We start from the raw sequence: 17,656 nt of genomic DNA on the forward strand, positions 1-17,656 counted from the left end.
CGAACCGGTTCACATGAGCCGAGTAGGTGACCCATCCCAACCGAGAAAGCTCGAGCCATCGGCTCAATTGACCTGAGTCGATGGCTCGTTCCAACTAAGCCGGCTCGGGTCATCGGCTCATCTCAACCGAGCCGACTCGAGCTGTTCGCTCAGTTGATACGAGCCGAGCCGGTTGATATCACTACCCGAGTTTGTCTTCTGCTTGGGCTTAAGAATTCGACCGTGCAGATCTCAGCCTTGATTTTAAGAACTACAGTATATACTTATATTGGTGATTACGATATTTGAGGCTGTCTCGTAATAATAATAATAGTAGGATGGGGACACTTGGTGCTGTTTTTTTCCTACTGCGCATGCGCAAACCCTTGACGCTGATTGGCTGGCGTAGGTCACGAGACCCCGCCCCCTTGGCCACGCCCCTTGACGCTGATTGGCTGGCCACGCCCCCAGCCACGCCCCTTGACGCTGATTGGTCACGCTCTTTTACGACCTCCTATCTACTGCGCTGACCGGCTGGCACCGGACCCCGCCCCGTTCACGCCGATTGGCTGGCGCGGGACCCCCGCCGATTGGCTTGCGTCGGACCTCGCCCCCTTAACCTCGATTGGCGGACCACGCGCACGGTCCGCGCTGATTGGCCGGCGCCGGATCACCGTCCACGCACTCGTTCCCTTTTATGACCACTTTAACATAGCAGATATTACACAGAGACTATGAACACATAACGCAGCACATATTACACAGAGACTCGTTCCCTTTTATGAACACTTTACAATCACATAGCAGAGCTAATAAAAGAGTATGGCATATTTTCCAACCCAAATTTAAACATAGCAGAATTAATAAAAGAGTATGGCTTATTTTCCAGCCCCCTATAGAAAGGGAGTGTATTCATTCAACATGAGAACAGAAAGTGGTGGAACCCCTTGAAAACTTGTTCTTTAAGCCGTGTCAGAAATTGCGATTTTCGAAAAAAAAGTTGAAAGTTGTGTGATGTTTACCAAACGTGGGCGGATGATACATTTGATGATCCTAAATCGAATGCCGTTAAAATTTTATTTCTATCTCTCACCGTTTTTCAGATATAACGATTCGAATTTTTCAAAATTTCGACCCATTTGGTTTCTCAGTTTTTGAAACTCTGTATATGTGCACTCCACTGGAAAGACCGGTCAAAAATGTGGCTCTATCTCTTTCCGCTTTCGAGATATGACGGTCTAGAGGCAAAAAATTTCGATTTTCGAAAAAGTTGAAATTTGGGCGAAGTTTGTTTACCAAACTTGGGTAGATTATACATTTGATGATCCTAAATCGAATGCCGTTAAAATTTTATTTCTATCTCTCACCGTTCTCGAGATATGACGATCCGAAAATTTTTTTGGCAACTTGGCCCACCCTTGTCGTACAAGTTTGAAACAGGGTTCCATGGGTTCTTCATGTCTAAAAACGGCAAGGGGTGAGGTACGGGGGGATTTTTTCTATTATTTTTTTTGATATTTTTGACCGTTTTCGAGATATGGTCCATTTTATGAATTTTGGATATCCAAAATGAACTTAGAAAATTTTTACCATGAAAGACGAGAAACAGCACTTCAATGTGTTATGGCCGCTCGATCTCTTACAGTTTTCAAGAGAAGTTTTTTTCGGGCCACCGTGGCTCCCCACCCTTGTCGTACAAGATTGAAACAGGGTTCCATGGGTTCTTCATGTGTAAAATTGGCAAGGGGATTTATAAAGGGGAGATTTTTTCGATTATTTTTTTGATATTTTTGACCGTTTTCGAGATATGGGGCATTTTATGATTTTTGGACACCCAAAAATGGACTTAGACGACTTGTCTGGAGTATTTCTAGCAATGACGCCATGAAAGCTGAGAAACAGCACTTCAATGTGTTATGGCCGCTCTATCTCTTACAGTTTTCAAGAGAAGTTTTTTTTGGGCCACCGTGGCCCCCCACCCTTGTCGTACAAGATTGAAACAGGGTTCCATGGGTTCTTCATGTCTAAAAACGGCAAGGGGTGAGGTACGGGGGGATTTTTTCTATTATTTTTTTTGATATTTTTGACCGTTTTCGAGATATGGTCCATTTTATGAATTTTGGATATCCAAAATGAACTTAGAAAATTTTTACCATGAAAGACGAGAAACAGCACTTCAATGTGTTATGGCCGCTCGATCTCTTACAGTTTTCAAGAGAAGTTTTTCTCGGGCCACCGTGGCTCCCCACCCTTGTCGTACAAGATTGAAACAGGGTTCCATGGGTTCTTCATGTCTAAAAACGGCAAGGGGTGAGGTACGGGGGGATTTTTTGGATTATTTTTTTGATATTTTTGACCGTTTTCGAGATATGGTCCATTTTATGAATTTTGGATACCCAAAATGAACTTAGAAAATTTTTACCATGAAAGACGAGAAACAGCACTTCAATGTGTTATGGCCGCTCTATCTCTTACAGTTTTCAAGAGAAGTTTTTTTTTGGGCCACCGTGGCCCCCCACACTTGTCGTACAAGATTGAAACATGGTTCCATGGGTTCTTCATGTCTAAAAACGGCAAGGGGTGAGATACGGGGGGATTTTTTCGATTATTTTTTGATATTTTTGACCGTTTTCGAGATATGGGCCATTTTACGAATTTTGGATACCCAAAAATGAACTTAGAAAATATTAGCACATATCTTAGGCGTTTTTGTTTGGAGCCAATAGTAAATAGTTTTATTTTAGCCAATGAGATACTTGACTTGTAGATTTTGCTCCAATGAAAAAAAGTTTTATTTTAGCCAATCAGAGGAAAGCAGAACACTATATAAGGGTGAGGTTCGAAGCAGTTCTCAGTCAGTTATTCGTCGGATTGCAAAAAAGATAACATCGTGTGCAGTGTGTGAGAACAGTGAAGTGAATTTTGTGTGAATTATTGGTAAGTATTTTTTGAACTTTGTCAAAATTTTCGGTGCGGATTTTAAGTGTTCCTCATAACCTCACCAGGGATAGATTATTTTTTGAAGAATACGTTGTGTTGAATACGATCGTGAAAACCCGCTGTCACAGCGGCCAAAAATAAGCCGAATATAGATTTTTTAAAAAATAAGCATTTTTTGAACTGTCAAAATTTTCGGTGCGGATTTTAAGTGTTCCCCATAACCTCACCCATGATAGATTATTTTTTGAAGAATACGTTGTGTTGAATACGATCGTGAAAACCCGGTGTCACAGAGGCCAAAAATAAGCCGAATATAGATTTTTTTTAAAATAAGCATTTTTTTTAACTTTGTCAAAATTTTCGGTGGTTTTGCAAAGTAAAATTCAGTTTTTTTCTATTTACAGGTTTAGAAAGAATACGTTATTGGGAAAAACACTTTTGGTGATCTATAGTTGGAACAGCCCCAATTACTTTTTTCTTGCAAACACCTGATTTTTCCGAGAAGAATTTTGCAAAAAAAATATAGCGTTACAGTGAATAATTGTTGATCGTTAAGAATAATAGGTTATTGGGAAAAACACTAATTGGTGTTCTATAGTTGGAACAGCCCCAATTACTTTTTTCTTGCAAATACCTGATTTTTCCGAGAAGAATTTTGCAAAAAAATATATATAAGCATTGCTTTACAGTGAATAATTGTTGAATGTTAAGAATAATAGGTTATTAGAAAAAACACTAATTGGTGTTCTATAGTTGGAAGACAGCAATTAAGATTTTACAATATTCTAAAAGTTAGATAAACAGCAAAAAATGGAGCGATTTAATATAATATCTGAATCTCAGCAATATTATAGACAGTTTAAGGATAACGGAAATTTACTGACAATTGAATTAACTCCTCCCCCAGAGGGAGAAAACCCCCTTGAATGGGTAGAAAACGGTATTAACGATTTGGTACGGTATGTAATGAGAGGTGTGCTCCCTCATCATCGTGTAGGGTTGACTTTTATAAACCAAAATCACCCAGATAAACCATTCTATTTGTCGTTTCGAACTGCTAATAATATGACTGCTGAAAATGTGTGGGGTGCGTTAGAAAAAGTAATTCAATCCAATACTTCATTCTTATATCAAGATCGCTTTATTCTCTATTTTCACCACGTCGAATTACCTATTGGTATGGGACGGGTGAAACAGAATTTTTCTGACATAAACGAGTACATAAAACATAACAGAGGTATAATAGTCATTAAAAACCCTGAATACTATTGTTTGGGTCAAGCTCTGGTGGTAGCTATAGGGCTTATTGAACATAAAAATGATAAAAAAGAAAGAAATAGATATTGCCATCAATACGCAAAACACATGTTTCAAAAGGTATCCGAGTTAAGTGAACAGGCTGGTGTTAGCCTAGAGAATGGCGGGGGGATACCGGAATTAAAAAAATTTCAGGCATATTTAGTGGACTATAAAATCACCGTGTATGATGGGTTATCGGGGGAAAAATATTTTTTGAGGGTCACGGTCATGGCAAACAGATTAACTTGTTATATATTATCAACCATTATAACGTGATCACTAGTCTGACAGCAGCCTTTTCATGCGGATACTTCTGCGAAGAATGCCACAAAAAATTTCAGACTAAAGACAGGCAGGTGGGGAAGTGTAAAGCTTTATGCAATAAATGCCGGAACAGACCACCAAGCACAATTACGAAAAGTGTAGTATACTGTCGGGAATGCAATAGATGCTTTTATGGGGCTCAGTGCCTCAAAAACCATAAGGCTTCATTGTGCAATATTCTGAAAGTGTGTCCTGAATGTCGTAAAGCCTACGCTGTGAAAAAAGGGCGGAATCCACATGTCTGTGGGGAGGTATTCTGCACAGGGTGTAATAATATGATGCCGTCAGGGCAATTATGTTATATACAACCATGTCGAACGCGTTCTCCACAGAAGTGGCTATTAGTGTTTCACGACATTGAGTGCCGCCAAGATAAAGAAGTAGCCAGTGGTATTTTTGAGCATGAGCCCAACCTGTTAGTTAGCCAACAGGTGTGCTACTGTTGTAAAAACTGTGAGAGTGAACGGTGTGGTGTATGCGGCGATAGAACACATGTATTTTACGGGGACAAATGCATTGGCGAATTTAGCACAAAGGCGTTCTGAAATAAATAAAATAGTCGTTGTAGCTCATAACGCAAAGGGCTACGACGCCCATTTTATTTTACGCGCAATGATGCTTCATAAAGAGTGGACGCCGCGAATAATTATGCGGGGGTGCAAAATTTTATCTATGGAGTATTTATATTTAAAATTTATTGATAGTCTAAATTTCTTACCGATGCCTTTGGCCAAATTAGGCGACGCGTTCGATTTGCCCGTCTCGAAGGGTCATTTCCCTCATTTATTCAACACAAAAGCTAATCAGGAGTATAGGGGCGCTTTACCCGGTATCGAGTATTACGATGTGGGGGGTTTGAAAAAGAAACAGAAAGAGAAGTTTTTGCGTTGGTATAATGAGGAAAAGGAAACACTTGGAGAGACGGGTTTCATTTTAAAAGAACAACTTATAAAATACTGTGTGAACGATGTGAACGTGCTGCGCAATGCTTGCGTAAAATTTATGAACGAGTTTGAGGCTATATCTGGCGTCAACCCGTTCCTCGAGAGTATAAGCATTGCCAGCGCGTGCAACTTCATGTATCGAAAAAAGTTCCTGCGAGCAGACACCATTGGTATTATCCCCCAAAGCGGGTACAGGTGGCGTGATAATCAATGTGTCGGCGCCGTTCAGTGGCTCGTGTACGAGGCCGACAGATTGAAAACACGAATCCAGCATTCTGGTAACGGACGAGAGGTTGTGGTGAGAGGTGGGTATAAAGTGGATGGATATGCACACTATAATGGTGCAGAACACGTTTGGGAGTACCAAGGGTGTCTATTCCACGGGTGCCGGGAGTGTTACCCCACAGGCCGTGACAACCCCATATATAATGACGCGTACACTACTTTTAATATGCGTTATGAAAGTAGTGTAAACAAAATTATTCGATTAAAAGAGCTGGGGTATATAGTTCATGAAATTTGGGAATGCCGGTGGCACGAGTTTTTAAAAGAACACCCGCCGGTGAGTATATTTGTAAAAAACCACATCATGGCTAAGAAAGCCCCAATTCACCCGCGGGATGCCCTGTATGGCGGTAGAGTCGACACCGTGAAACTCTACAGAAAGACGAAAGAGGGAGAACGTATCATGTATACTGATATAATCTCCCTCTATCCTTACTGTTGTAAGGTGAAAAAATATCCTGTGGGTCACCCGAAAGTTTATGTGGGTGATGACGAGTGTCCCGATATTTCAGCGTTTGAGGGAATAATAAAGTGTTCGGTTTTACCCCCGGCCAATCTCTACCACCCGGTGCTGCCCTATCGGAGTGGTGGAAAATTATTATTCCCCTTATGCCGAACGTGCGCGGACACTCTGAATGAAGAAGAAGAATGCAGCCATTCGGAAGGGGAAAGAGCTTTGACCGGAGTGTGGGTTGTAGACGAAGTGCGGGTAGCTGTCGAGAAAGGATATAGAGTGCTAGAAAAACACGAGGTATGGAGCTATGAGGTTCTAATGTATGACGCTGAAAAGAAAGAGGGCGGTCTTTTCACGGAATACATTACATTAACCTGTTTATGAAGATCAAGACTGAGTGTAACGGTTATCCTGCAGGATACGTCACCGAACAACAAAAAGACCAGTTCATACAGGAGTATTATGAGAAAGAGGGTATCCGATTAGACCGGGAAAAGATTATGCGCAACAAACCTAAGAAACGAATTTCAAAGCTAGGAGTAAACAGCCTGTGGGGTAAGTTCGCACAAAGAGAAATCATGGAACAAATCGCTATCATTAAAACTCCCGAAGAGTATTTCGATAAATTAACAAATCCAAATATTGAGGTTAATTCGTGTATTCCAATCGGCGACAAATTCCGTGTGCTCAACTGGAGTGTTAATGAGAGCGTTATTGCTCCTGCTAAAAACATTAATTTGATAATCGCGGCATACACCACGACACACGCTCGCCTCGAGTTATTTCGTTATTTGGATTTACTTGGCGAGCGTGTGTTACATTATGATACCGATAGTATTATTTACACTCAATCGCCTGGTGAGCCACAGTTAAAAATAGGAGTGCATTTAGGGGAATGGAAGAATGAGTTGGCCGAATATGGCCCGGATGCATATATCGAAGAATTTTGTGCTGGTGGTCCCAAATGTTACGGCTATTCCGTTGTTAACACTCTTAATGGTAAAACAAAGACAATATGTAAAATCAAGGGAATCACTCTGAATAGTAAAACATTAAAATATGTTAACTTTGAACAAATGAAAGATATGATTTTAAATAATTCACCTTCTATTAGCGTTCCTCTCGGTCGACAAATTGTACGTACTAAAGATTATAAATTGATTACTAAGCCGGAGGCGCATAAAATCTATCAGGTTACTGCTAGTAAAAGGAAACGAATAGAAAATTTTGATACACTTCCCTACGGGTATAAAAGAAAACGAATAAGTTAATTAAGTAGAGAGAGAGAGAGAGTAAAAAAATCGATAACCAAATTTTAAATCGATGTGTTGGTCTAGCATACGATGATGAGGGAGGTATATTATAAAATATCATTGTCAGATGATGATAGTAATGGTCAGGTAAATTTCTGTGTCTGTACATGGCGAAAACTCCAGCTTCATTTGCCGTCTGAAAGTATTCACATTTTGAATTGTAATATGCTATTATATTCATAATTATTTGTGGTGTATTAGAATATGGAGTTTCAACATCCATTTACTTGTATTATAGCTGGCCCCACTGGGTGTGGTAAATCATATTTTGTAAAAGAGTTTTTAAAACATTATGCCGAAAAATGGAAAAATATAGTATGGTGTTATGGTGAGTGGCAACCTCTGTATGAAACTCTATCCTCAGGTTGTACATTTAAAGAAGGGCTCCCCAAATTAGATGATTTTCCAGCACAAACTGGCCCACATCTGGTAATTATTGACGATTTAATGCGAGAATGTGATACACAAATTGTTGACTTTTTTACTAAAGGTAGCCACCACCGAGATTTAAGTGTTATTTTTATAACACAAAATATGTTTCATCAAGCTAAAGGTATGCCAGACATATCATTAAATTGCCATTATATAATATGTTTTAAAAACCCCAGAGACCAGGCTCAAATTAATTATCTAGCACGCCAGTTATATCCTGGTAACACAAAATTTGTACAGGAGGCCTATCAGGACGCAACACGAGATCCTCATAGTTATTTGGTTTTTGATTTAAAACAGGACACTCCCGACGAACATCGTGTTCGAACAAAAATTTTCCCCTCAGATTCTTACAATTATGTTTATGTACCAGTAAAAAAATAATCTCAATAACTGATATGTTTTAATACTCAATTTTAATATAATAGCTACAAAAAAATGATTAGCAAAGAGAGTGCACATTTACTAAAACTTTTAGCAAAGGCAAAACCAAAAGTACGCCAAGCAATTTTACAAAATGCTGATCCCGAATTAATTCGCTCTATTTGTGAATGTTCCTATAACGTATTACAAGGAAATGTTCCGTTAAATAAAAAAGAGAAAAATAGATTAAAAAGATATAGAAAGGAATTGAGGTATTTAGCCAAAAAAGGTCCATCATTAAAACAAAAGAAAAAACGAATAATTGTACAAAAAGGTGGGTTTCTTACCGCTTTGCTTGCACCTATTATTGGAGGTATACTATCTACTTTAATTAAATAATTAATCAGCATGCACAAAAGCTTGTTTTAATTGCACCAGAAAAATTGCACCAATATCAAACTATATCTAATTTAGATGATGAGATGAAAAATATTTTAAAAAATAAAAATATGAGTGTTTAAGAAAAATGGATACGCTATAAAGAGGTGTTACAAAAATATTTACACATTGTGCAAAAACCTACTGCAACAACATCAACTAGTGTTGGTACTAAGAAGGGGGAGGAGGATGAGGACGAGAAGGACGATGAAATACTATCTACTCTACCCGAAAATTGTCTGCGTAAAGCAAGACCTTTATTACGTATATTAAAACAAAATTCCAACATTCATTGGGATGACAACGGTAATGTTAATATTTATAATAAATTAATTCCTGGAGCTAATATAGTAGATCTAATAGCAGATTCTGTCAGGTATCGCAAGAAAAATATTCCCACTACAGGTTGGGAACCCTTTGCTGTACTGTTAGCAAAATCCTATATACCTTTAGAGTATATAGGCAACCCACAGCGTATAGAATATATTCGTAAGCTGACATCAACATCATCATCTGCCGCTGCCGCTGATCCAAAACGGGAAGAAGAGGAGGAGGAGGAGCCACCACGTAAACGTAAAGTTGTCAACAGATGGTGTGATTATAAAATATGAAGAAGCTGGCCGATATTTATTATAACCCTTCACACCCTGCTTCGTTTTCAACTGCTACGTCATTATGGAGAGCTGTGAAGAAATCTATTCCTTTACACAAAGTGCAACAGTGGGTAAAAGAACAGTCGACTTATACTCTGCATAAGCCAGTACGTAAAAAGTTTCCACGTAATCCCTATTTAGTGTTCAATATTGACGATCAGTGGCAAGCTGATTTAAACGATATGGACAGTCTGCAAAAGTATAATGATGGTAATAGGTATATTTTAACAGTGATTGATTTGTTTAGTCGTTAAGCGTGGGCTGTGCCTGTACGTACAAAAACTGGTGAAAACATTATAAAAGCATTTAAGCAAATATTTGCATCTACACGTCGTAGACCCTTACGTCTACAAACAGATAAAGGTACAGAGTTTGTTAATAGACCATTTCAGTTATACTTAAAAATGCAAAATATTAAATTCTTCACAACACAAAACTCCGATATTAAGGCAAGTGTGGTGGAACGTTTTAATCGAACTCTTAAAGAGCGAATGTGGAAATATTTTACAGCCAAGAAGACTTACCGATACATAGATGTGCTATCGAAACTTGTTCAGGCATATAATTCTAGACCCCATAGAGCTCATCAATTACCACCCGCCAGTGTGAACCAGGACACTTTTCAACAAGTTTGGAATAAATTAATAAAACCGATGCCACATACTAACATTGCAAAATATAAAAAAGATGATACTGTGCGCATTTCTAAAGCAAAACGGCATTTTGAAAAAGGGTACAAGGAAAAGTGGACTGTAGAAATATTTAAAATAAAACAGGTGATACATAAAGAGAAGAAAGTGGTTTATGTGTTGGAGGACTTAAATGGTGAAGTAATTGATGGTACATTTTACGAAGAGGAATTACAATGAGTACCTCTGCCGAAACTTTATGAAATAGACGAAATTTTAGAAGCTAAAGGTAAACGTGCACTTGTTCGTTGGCGGGGGTACCCCCTTCCTTTATTTAATGGATTCCTGTGTCGCATTTGAAAAACATTTAGTCACAATACATTATTATAAACGACTGTTATATTTGTGAATATAGGAAAAAAATAATAATGAATGATCCATACTTTAAGAACTATACTCACCAAGCAGGAGGTGGCTATAACGTGTATAGAGGTGCACCATATCAAGAAGGTTATGGTATTGGAAGTTTTCTAGGTGGTTTATTTCGAAGTGTATTTCCGTTAATTAAACAAGGAGCAAAAACTGTTGGTAAAGAATTGTTACGTACAGGAATTAATGTAGCTGGAGATGTATTAGGTGATAATAGACCTATTGACGAAGCTTTAAAATCACGTTGGCAAGAAGCTAAAAATAATTTAAAAACTAAAGCTCAAAATAAAATAAATCAGGTGTTGGAAGGATCTAGAAGAAGAAAACGGAGAAAGGTTCATTTTGCAAAGACTGGTGGTAAAAAGAAAAGGAAGAGTGATATTTTTGATTAATATGGAACAGAGTACTACTAGCTTTTATCTTACATTACCGAGTAACAGTTCTATGGAGTATTTTCCACAAAATACTTTGTCATGTTATACTACCAAATTATATCATCCATTGGTGCTAGAGAAAGGTGAGTGGGAGACGGCAGTTGTTGAAGTACATTATACAAATTCATTTCAGAATGTTTCCAAATATACTAATAATATTTATTACCGTCTCATGAATACAAAAAGCTGGAACATAACTAAAATCTTACCAGGACACTATTACAATGTTGATGATATTCTATCTCAAATTAATCATAAAAGTGATATATTAAATTTACAATTAAAAGTTAAAGCATCAGTAAAACGAATTGAAGTCAGTAGAGTAATAAAAGATTAAGAGAGGAGTATAGAAGTACGTCTATCTCCTGAACTAGCCAGAATACTAGGCTTTGATCACATACAACAAGAAGATATTGCAGTTGTGCATCATGCTCGTTATCCACCTGATTTACAAAAATCGCTACCTACACTTATGTATATTTACAGTGATATTGTAGAACCACAAATGGTGGGTGACACCGTAGCTCCATTGTTACGTATTATAAATACAAATATTACAGAGTATGGTATTAATAATGTACATATTTTTGACAATCCTCACTATGTCCCCGTGCAACGTAAACAATTTGATCAGATTATTATTGATTTAAGAGATAGTACAGGTAATCCACTTCCTTTCCAACATGGCAGTGTATGTGTAAAATTACATTTTCGCAAACGTAATACGGTATTATAAATTTTACCATGTGTGAATATTAATAGTGAGAAAAATGCAGTGTGAGTGTATGAAATCAGAATTAGATTTATTTGCTGGTTTACCCACTCAAACCAGTATTATAGGTAATAAAATAGTTCCATATAAGCCTGTGGCTTCGATAGCTGATAATGCACCAATAGAATTTGTTGTCCCCGGTCATGGGGATGACTATATTGACCTACCGCACACAATGTTTTATATTAAAGGTAAAATTACTAAATCAGATGGTTCTAATTTAACTTCTGCCGATAAGAAAATCGCCCCTGTAAATGATTTTCTCAACGCAATGTTCAGTGAATTGCAATTATATTTAAATAATCAACTTATTTCCTACTCTTCACATACATATCCATATCGATCGTATATTGAAAAACTACTAAATTATAATGCTGAAGCTAAATCAACGCATCTTCAAACATCAATGTGGTTTAAAGATACTGCAGGGCATATGGACAGTGTGACCGATAGTAATGTAGGATTTAAACAACGTTTTCTTCTCACTACTTTAAGTCACTCATTTGAACTATTGGGCTATATTCATGCTGATATATTTAATCAGGAGAAATTTTTACTGAATGGTGTACAACTGCGCATTAAACTAATTCCAGCTAAACCTACATTTTGTCTAATGGGTGACGCAAATGCTGATGGAAAAGTTGTAATTACAGATGCAACATTGCTTGTGAAAAAGGTTGATGTGTCACCGGCCGTTAAAATAGCACAGAATAAAGTATTACAGAATCCTAAATTTAGAGTAAAATATCCTATAACAAAAGTGCAGGTGAAGACTGAAAGGCTGCCACAAGGAATTATGGATAGTACACTTCCAGATCTATTTTCAGGCCTAGTGCCTAAACGTATTATTATTGGTTTTGTTAGTAATACTGCTTTTAATGGTACTTATCAGACAAATCCGTTCAATTTTCAGCATTTTAATATGTCATTTTTTACACTGTATGTTGATGGAACGCCTGTGCCATCCAAACCACTACAACCTGATTTTGATAATAAGCTATATATACAAGCATATTCCACGTTATTTACAGGTTCAGGTATTTATTATTCTAATCAAGGTAATAATATTTCACTCGCCGAATATCCTAATGGTTATACTCTACTGGTGTTTGATTTAACTCCCGATTCTAGTGCTAGTGCTGGATTTCATACTAGTCCACAACGGCAGGGAAGTGTACGCCTAGAGGTTCATTTTAAAGAAGCACTGCCATCTCCTGTAACAACAATTATTTATGGTGAATTCTCTTCAGAATTAGAAATTGATTTCCAGAGAAAAATATATATTAATTTAAAAAATGTTAAATACAATTGAACTTTATGAAGCATTACAACAAAATTTGCCTAAAGATCATTTTATTGGTGTGTATGCTGCTGATGAGTTACCTCTGTTTATTCATACATTTCCAGCCGCCATAATTATAAACACTGATTCTAGTGATAAGCCTGGTGAACATTGGGTTGCTGTTTATATATCTAATAGGAGTGTGGGAGAGTATTTCGATAGCTATGGTATACCTCCCTATATACAACATCATATAAGGTTTTTAAAACGAAACTGTCTGTATTATACATGGAATAATAGACGTATTCAAGGTGATTTATCTCAATTTTGTGGACATTACTGTTTTCTATATCTAGCATGTCGTGCATCTGGTTATTCACTGCACGATTTCTTAAACAAATTCTCACTCACCACTATTGATGCTAATGATATTATGCTTTATTCATTTATGAGAGTATGATGGTATTATTTTTTTAAACTCCGCCATTGCCGGTCCAAAGCCCTGGATGAGAAAGGAGGAGGGTTGGGGGTGTGGCTACCCCCGTAAAAGAAAATAAGCCATACTCTGCTATGTGTTATGTTAAATAGGTAGATGAAGAATGTGATATCTGCTCTGCTATGTGGTTGTAAAGTGTTCATAAAAGGGAACGAGTCTTTGCTGTTTAAAAGAGTGCTCATAAAAGGGAACGAGTCTCTGTGTAATATGTGCTATATTAAATAGGTGGATGAAGAATGTGATGTCTGCTCTGCTATGTGTTCGTAGTCTCTGAGTAATATCTGCTATGTTCAAAGTGGTCATAAAAGGGGACGAATACATCCCCTGCTATGCTATATGTTCTATGTTAAATAGGTGGATGGAGAATGTGTTATCAATCTGCTATGTGTTCGTAAAGTGCTCATAAAAGGGAACGAATCTTATGTGGCATGTGCGCTGGGCGGGGTCCGGTGCCGACCGGCCAATCAGTGTCAAGGGGACGGGGTCCGACGCAAGCCAATCGGCGGGGTTCCCGCACCAGCCAATCGGCGTGAACGGGGCGGGGTCCGCTGTCAGGCAGTCAGCGCAGTAGATAGGAGGTCGTAAAAGAGCGTGACCAATCAGCGTCAAGGGGCGTGGCTGGGGGCGTGGCCTGCACCGACCAATCAGCGTCAAGGGGCGTGGCTGGGGGCGTGGCCAGCCAATCAGCGTCAAGGGGAGTGGCCAAGGGGGCGGGGTCACGTGACCTGCGCCAGCCAATCAGCGCCAAGGGTTTGCGCATGCGCAGTAGGAAAAAAACAGCACCAAGTGTCCCCATCCTACTATAATAATAATAATAAACTCTTGTCTTCTCGTTATCTAGACGAGACGAGATACACTAAAATTGCCCCACGAGATGCACTAAAATTATGAGATGAGACGCACCTCTGTCGTGAGCAACACTATTCCATATTACTGCTTACATTTCTCATGGCTTTTGCTTTCCAGTCTGATCGGGCCAGTATTTCAAAACGAGTTAAAACGAGCTGAACGAGCGAGAGAGCCATTATCAAACTCAACTCAACTCGAAACTAGACCTCGAAAACAGCGACTTGGCTCGAAACTCAATTCAAGAAAATTACCTTTGACCCGACTCAAATTGTACTCGAGTTGAATTGAATTTTGGCTCGACTTGTGCTCATCCCTATTCGTGTTTGTATTTTATGTTTCCACTTCAACAATGTCTACTCTTTTTTCTCCTTTTACCTGCTGTTTCTGGATTTCTCTTTCGGTGTCGTCCTTTATTTACACCGTGCACTATTCTTATTCCCAGCTTGTGACCCGCTTCAATGTCTTATTCAGTTTAGGCTTTTCTTCTTACATTGACTTCACATGTGATTGATTTAATTTTCACTTTCCGCGCACGACCGATGAAAATGTTTTATTATTATTATTATTATTATTATTATTATTATTATTATACTGAACTTGCACGGCGAAATTACTGTATAATACGATATCATTTCTGTAATTTTACTCCATTGTATGTTATTTAGTTTATTAATGGGCACTAAATTGTCTCCAGATCAACGAATAAATTAACTACGGCATGCACTTTGGTGGAAATATCATTACAATAAGATTATTGGTTCGTTCCAAACATGTTCATGTAATGATATTTCCACCAAAGTGCATGCCGTAGTTAATTTATTCGTTGATCTGGAGACAATTTAGTGCCCATTAATAAATTAAATAACATACAATGGAATAAAATTACTGAAATGATATCGTATTATACAGTTATTTCGCCGTGCAAGTTGAATAGTATAATAATAATAATAATAATAATAATAATAATAATAATAATAATAATAATAATAATAATAATAATAATAAAACATTTTCATCGGTCGTGCGCGGAAAGTGAGAATTAAATCAATCACATGTCAAGTCAATGTAAGGAGAAAAGCCTAAACTGAATAAGACATTGAAGCGGGTCACAAGCTGGGAATAAGAATAGTGCATGGTGTTAATAAAGGACGACACCGACAGAGAAATCCAGAAACAATAGGTAAACGAAGAAAAAAAAGAGTAGAAATTGTTGAAGTGGAAACAAAATACAAATACGAATAGGGATGAGCAGGAGTTGAGCCAAAATTCGACTCGACTCGAGTTCAATCCGAGTCGAGTCAAAGGTATTTTTCTTGTAGTACTTAAAATTATACTGTAGTTCTTAAAATTAAGGCTGAGACCTGCACGGTCGAATTCTTGAGCCCAAGCAGAAGACCAACTCGGGTAGTGATATCAACCGGCTCGGCTCGTATCAGCTGAGCGAAGTTGTTGTATTACTATACATCTTCTTCCGCCCCTGTCAAATCTGGTCGATCTCGTTGACGCGACATATTTGCTTTTTTATACCCTTTTCTTCGTTTACTGAACAAAACAGTAACTATTCTGAAATATACTACTGCGCATGCCTCGTAGATAAATATTTCTGATGCCAATAGTTTCCGTTTTGTCCAAGGAATGTTCTTTTTCTTATTCCCAGCATGACCCTTTTATTACATTATATGAAGAGCATGTAGGTCTAAATACCTCATGTATTACATATAATGTAAGTTTTACTCTTGCAGCAGAGAAAAAACATGTGATCATAGTATACAACCCACAGAAGTGATAGCTGGCAAGACAGTGGTCGTAATCCCTAACGACACAGGGAGAGAGTGGTGCCCTTCCCGCTGGTCTAGTCGCTAGCACGTGCGCCTTTGGTGTATGGAGTTCCGGGTTCGATTCCCGACGGGAGAGCATCTATGATTTTTAACTGTTCTCGAGGTTTCTGTGTTCGTGTCTCTGTTGTTATAAGTTATTAGAAAAAGCAAGTTAAACGAGTGAAGCAAGTAAAATTAGCAATAAGTAAGTTACTGAAACACGTTCAGTGAGTCAGTTAAAAAAAAGTGGACAAAGCACTGGCTTTTCGCGCCGTCCATGCGAGTTCGAATTAATCTCGGCTTGATTTTTCATCCATTTGAGAGAAAATATTGCTTCTTTACCCTACAGGTAGTCCACTCTTTTCGTATTTTTTGCTGTCGTTCACAGTTAAAGTAACTGACTATTATTCTTTCTACGAATGATGGATCTTCTCTTTGGCTTCATGTCAAACACGCACACGTAATGAAAAGACGCTGTCGATAATAATAATAATAATAATATGAAATATTAGTAGCTAACTCGTGTGTGTATTTCGACAATATAATTTTATATTATTATGTGGAAATAAGTAAGGCTGGCTGGCGCCCCCCTCCCTATTTTTTTCAATGCGCTTTATGAGTCCACGGTGTCCAAAGTTGGTCCCATCCCAGTATCACCTCTCGATATAAGTTATTGACACTTTGCCTAAAGAGGGCTCTGCCGTGGCCCCATGAGTACCCATGACAATGACTCTTCGTTCCTTTTGCATTGAAATCGCTTACTTTTCTGAGTACTATGAGTGCATACTGTCCAACGTTGCTCCCATCGCTCTACAGTTTCTCGTTCTCTCGATATAAATTGCTAATATTTTGTTTGTAAGGGAGATATGGCGTTACAATCATTACGTTTGAAGTAGAATTAATTAAGATGTTACCTTGCCACAAACAACACCTATTATTATTATTATTATTATTATTATTATTATTATTATTATTGTTGTTGTTGTTATTATTATTATTATTATTTTACTTGCCACTAATGTTGCCTACCTTTATTTGCAATGCAAAGTGTTACTAAAAAGCAAATCAAATAACACTCCTCGCCATTCAGGCTCCCGAACTCGAAATACATGATTTACAGTTCTCTGTGTTAGAGGAATGAACATTTATTATATTATTCTTTCAAATAACACGTTATACAAGTTGCTTCACTTTCAATGTGTAATTTCATATAATCACTAACAATCATCTTGTTCCGATAGGAAAATAACCCCCTCCTGCAAAAAAAAAAAAAAAAAAAACTAACCGTAGCGAAAGGGCGTGAACCTTCTTTAGGCGATTAATCGTGTCCAATATTTCAATAAGTTTCTGCACACAAATATTTCAGTAAAAGAGGAAAATTTATTCAAACTTTCTGAATACCTATTTATGGGCGAAATTTGGTTCCCTTAGAACTTTTTAAGAGTTTGAAGGGCCACCATTTTGAACATTTTCATCTGATTATTCTGGTTAACGAACTCATCAAGATATTTCAACAATTAATGT

The sequence above is a fragment of the Thermobia domestica genome, chromosome 16 (genome assembly GCF_964235325.1).
Source record: "Thermobia domestica chromosome 16, izTheDome1.hap1.1, whole genome shotgun sequence".
Taxonomy (NCBI): Eukaryota; Metazoa; Arthropoda; class Insecta; order Zygentoma; family Lepismatidae; genus Thermobia; species Thermobia domestica.